This window comes from Pteropus medius, unplaced genomic scaffold (genome assembly GCF_902729225.1).
Source record: "Pteropus medius unplaced genomic scaffold, Ma_sr-lr_union100, whole genome shotgun sequence".
In the NCBI taxonomy this organism is placed as follows: domain Eukaryota; kingdom Metazoa; phylum Chordata; class Mammalia; order Chiroptera; family Pteropodidae; genus Pteropus; species Pteropus medius.
The window spans coordinates 13,441,931-13,447,129 of NW_024355990.1; the positions used below are offsets into that span (position 1 = coordinate 13,441,931).

Below are 5,199 nucleotides of genomic sequence, written 5' to 3' on the forward strand. Positions count from 1 at the left end.
TTTATTCTATTAAGATAAACTCCACATAGTTGAGTGTTGGGCTGATATTTAAATTGAACTCTAATAATTTTTTAAAATTTTGTATTTTTAAAAACCATTATTTTGCATTTTGTATTTTGTACTTTCCTCTTTAACGGGATATTTAGAGGGAATGGCCTGATAGATGGTCAGTGCCTCACCGTAGGACGTGTCATCCATTCTCACGTATTTCAATTAGTCCCACAGAAGACTTATGAATAGTCAAAAACAGGTCTTTAATGTTATATCCTAAGGGCTCACTGACATGAAAAGTAGTACTAAGGGAGATTGTTGATATTTTCATAACCAAATCACTATATTGCATTCTAATAAAGTTTCAAGATACCTGAAAAATGGGGTAACAAAAAAATCTATACCCTTTTATAGGAAGATAAAAAAATGCTGGGAAATTATATATTTTCATTAATAAAGAAAAAATTATCCTGTGGAAAATTTACTTTCTTCTGGTCAGAGCAAACACAATTAAGTCACACTGTGTTGAGATGAATGCATATTGATCATTATTATTAGTAGTAATAAAAGCTACTATTAAATACCTACTAGGTGTTAAGCTCTATGCTGGGAACTTAGACATTTATGAAAGATAGCTATTAGTTTCTTTTTTAAAAAAGAGAACTAAAACTTGGGTAATTTGGCCAATCTTTCACAGTCAGGATATTCAGAGCTGAGATTCAAATCTGTATCTTATTCCAAATTCCAAATTCTTTCCACAGTGGCATATAATCAGTGTAATCAGTGGGTGAATCCCAGGATTTTGCTGTTTTTCACAAGAGGGCTGTTAACTTGAAAGTTTTCCTAGTGGATACTTGTAGGTCATGCTATCATGAGACCATGCTAACATATGCTAGGTGTGATTGATATAATGGCAAATTACTTTAGGAATTATTGCAAGTCTCTATTTTGAACTTATTTCCAGTAGTTCAGAATTTAGATAAATTTTTTATATCTTTTTTTTAACCCGTCAAAATAAGTTTTTCTTTTCTTTTACTATCTTCTTTCTTTTATTTACTTTTTTTTGTTTTTTATTTATTATGGTGACATTGATTAATGATATCCAATAAGTTTCTAGTGTATAATTCAACAGTAAGTCACATATATATTGCATTATGTGTTCACTGCCCATAGTTACATTTCTTTCTGTCACCATATATTTGACTCCTTTTACCTCATCTATCTCTCACCTCCTCACCACCCTCTGGTAACTACTAGTCCACTGTCCATTTCCATGAGGCTCTGTCTGTCGCGTTTGGTTGTTGCTTTTAGATTTATATCCCACATATAAGTGATATCATATGGTTTTCAACCTTTTCTGTCTGGCTTATTTCGCTTAGCAGGATTATCTCAAGATCCATCCATGTTGTCGCAAACTGCAGTATTTCATCTCTTCTTACAGCTGAGTAATATTCCATTGTATATATGTACCACAGCTTCTTTGTCCAACCATTTATTGTAGGATACTTCAGTTGCTTCTATGTCCTGGCCACTGAGAATAATGCTGCTATGAATATTGGTGTGCATATATCTTTTCAGATAAATGTTTTCAAGTCTTTGGGGTAAATATCCAGTAGAAGGATTGCTGGATCATATGGTAGATCAATTTTTAGTTTTTTTGAGAAACTTCCAAAAAAAACTAAACTGCTTTTCTTTTTTTGTCTGCTAATAATCTTATCAACACTCTGGCACATTGCTAAGCTTTGCTAAATCTGTGGACTGCTAACTTTCTTGGTAGAGATAAATAAGATAAATTATAAAGAATTCATTTCCAACTGTCTTCATACATAGATCTAGTTGAATGTTCTGTAGGTATCTCAAACTCAAAATATCTAAAATTAAAACTACTCTCGACATTGTAACCTGAGCCTCTTCTTCAGTTCTCAAATTGGCTTATAAGATTGGTAACTTCGCCATCAGGAGGTCTCTGTCTTCTTAAAATTTTTCTTCTTTTCATAACTCACATTTAATCAGTCACCAAGCCTCTTTATTTTAATTCTAAGGTCTTTCCCAAATCAGTCTCTTATCCATCTTCAAATTCACTTCCCTTGACCAGGCCTTCACTCACCATCTCTTGTACCATAGCAATATCTTTTAAATTTGAGTCTTTGCTTCTAATAATGCCCTCTACTTTGCCATCAGCATTGACTTCCAAAAGAGAGATACTCTAGATATATCACTGCCTATAGGATGAAGGCTAAAATTGAAGGAAGAAATAGACAATTTAGTATAATAGTTGAAGACTTCAACATCCCACTCTCAAAGGATAGAACAACTAAACAATCAGTAAGATAAAGAAGACTTGAACAATATTATCAACCATGGCATATTCCCCAGGATAGACAATATGCTAAACCATAAAATAAGTATCATTCAGTTTAAAAGGATTGAAATCATAGAAAAATATGTTCTCTGATCACACTGGAACTAATTCAAAATCAACAGCAGAAAGAAATTTGGAAAATCCACAAATATTTGGAAATTAAAAACCACATTTCTAAGCAATCCATGGATCAAAGAAAAAATTACATGGGAAATTATACTGAATAAAAATGAAAACACAACATATCAAAATTTTTGAATGCAGCAAAAATGGTGCTTTGAGGAAAACTTATAGTTGCAAACACCTGTATTAGAAAAGAAGAAGTAGCTCAAATTAATCATCTAAACTTTCATCTTAAGAATCTGGAAAAAAAAGAGCAAGCTAAACCCAATGAAAGCTGAAAGAAGGACATAATAGAAATTAGAGCTGAAATCAATAAAATGGAAACTAGAAAATCAATAGAGAAAATTGATGTTGGTTCTTGAAAAGATCAACTATATTGACAAACCTTTAGCTAGACTAACCAAATAAAAAGAAAAGACACAGATCAAAATCAGGAGGGAGAACATCACCACTGAATCTGCAGAAATTAAAAGGATTATGGATAATTAAAAGGAATACTATGAACAACTTCATGTCAACAAATTAGAAAACTTAGATGAAATGGGCAAATTCCTAGAAAGGCACAAATTACCAAAACTAACTCAAGAGGCTGAAGGCTCAACTCCAAAGCCTGGTTTACAGTCCTTATAGTCTTGGCAGCTGACTTTCCAGCCTTGTTTCCTGCCATTTTACAACATGAAGCATACCTTCTAGCCACAAGGAAATATCTGGTGCTTTCCTAACATTCATAATTTTGCATGATGTTATGCTTTTGTATGAGTTGCTTTCCTCATATGGAATTTTTTTTTTTTTTTTACGGGAGAATTTCTACACATCTTTGACAAATCTTTCTCCAATCTCCTCCCTGGAAAACTTAGCTCTTCCCTCCTTTAGAATCCTACTGAATACATTTTTAGTATTATAGCGCAACTATATAGTATTATGGCCACCTGTAAGCATGTATGCCTTCTTACAAAACTGAAATCTTAGAGCACAGAGAACATGTCATCTTCATTTTTATAATCCTAATAGCTTATGTAAATTAGGCTCTTAATAAAGTTCACTGCATGAATTGATGAATTCTTGAGGATTGGGCCATTATCTCTTTCTTTATTAATGCTTCTGCACAACTCTAAGCACATTTTTAGAAATTCTCATATATGAACCCGAAGTTTCACTAAAGGAGCAGCTCACCATCAATGGGCAGGTTGTTTATCAAGTCTTGGAATTCTTCTTTTTCAAGCTCAAAGCCCATATTTTCCATGAAGGCGTCTAGCTTATTAACATCAAGCTCCACTCCTTAGAAAAAAAGAGGATAGGAATGAGAAAAGCAAAGAATCATGACAAAGTGAAAAATGTTAGGCATGTCCATGCATTAATTAGAAAGTGAACAATCAAAGGAATGATAAAATTAAGTGTAAAGAGTTGTCATGGAAATGAAAAACAGAACCTGCTCCTCATTTGCATCCAGGGGATCTGACTATAGCTCTTATGAGACATTCGTAAGAAAAAACCCCAAAGAATTAGACAAGCCTGATAAATTCTGGTAAGAAACTGCTTTTATAATTCGATTCAGAAAATAGGACTTGAAATGCAATGATAAAGACAAAAATCATTTTTTCAAAGGTAGTTATGTTTGAGTTTTTTTAAAGTAGTAAATGATGAGACAAAAACAATAAACAGGTTAGAATAACAATTTTGTTATCACCAAACATAAATGTAGTTTTAAAAAATAAGTGCAAAACATAAGGAATTTCAATTTTATCTGATTTCTCACTCACCTTTGAGAGACTTTATGCCATCCAGCAATTTATGCTTATACAACTTTCCAAAGGCTGTAAGATAAGGCACAATACAGTAATTGATAAGGAAACCTGCTAAAATAATTCAAAACTCTTCTATTTCATAAAGAACAATTTTTATAATTTTCCTCAAAAAAATTTAAAATTTATATTCCAACTAAGAGTTAGACCGATGGGAAAAAGCTTTTAGTAAATCTATCCACTTTTTTTTTTTTGACAGTTTAAACAATTAAAATTTCCAGGATTAAAAGAAGACAAAAATCTATGGCCATGCTACCCTGAACAAGCCCGATACCGTCCAATCTTGGAAGCTAAGCAGGGTCGGGCCTGGTTAGTACTTGGATGGGAGACCACCTAGGAAGACCAGGTGCTGTAGGTATAAAAAATAAAAAAATAAGGGATTGCAAGCTGACAAGGTCCTTGCAATCTGTGAGGTCAACCATAGGTTGCCTCACCTAAAAAATAATTAAAAAAGAAAAATAAAAAAATAAAAGAAGATGAAAGATCTTATAATAAAAGGGCTCAAATAGATTCAAGTAAAAGATATAAGGAAAATTCCCAACCTGGACACATTATAGTAACTTTAAAAATATCAAATAAAAAGGTAAAATTCTAAAATCTTTCAAAGAAAACAGTAGGTCATCTATAAAGAAAGAAAAGCCAGACTGATATCAGATTTCTCAGCAATAATTCTAGATGCTGAAAGGCAGTGGAGTAATATTATTTGCAATATTAAAAAACTTTGAACTTGCACACAAATTGTTATTTAAACATGAGGCCATAATAAAAGTATTCTCAGGGATTCAAGGTTTAAGATTCAACACACGAGACCCATATTGAAATTCTTTTTAAAAGGAAGTAATAAGTAAAGTAAATCTAGGAGATGTAATACAAGTGGTATGGAAAGGAAAAGTGATCATCTATTTTGGTAAAGTTTATTGC

At 32.4% G+C, this 5,199-nt stretch overlaps 1 pseudogene; it reads left to right on the forward strand.

Moving 5' to 3' along the window:
* Positions 1-4,517: 4,517 nt before the first annotated feature.
* On the forward strand, positions 4,518-4,636 carry LOC120600522 (uncharacterized; annotated as a pseudogene).
* The last annotated feature ends 563 nt before the right edge of the window (positions 4,637-5,199 follow it).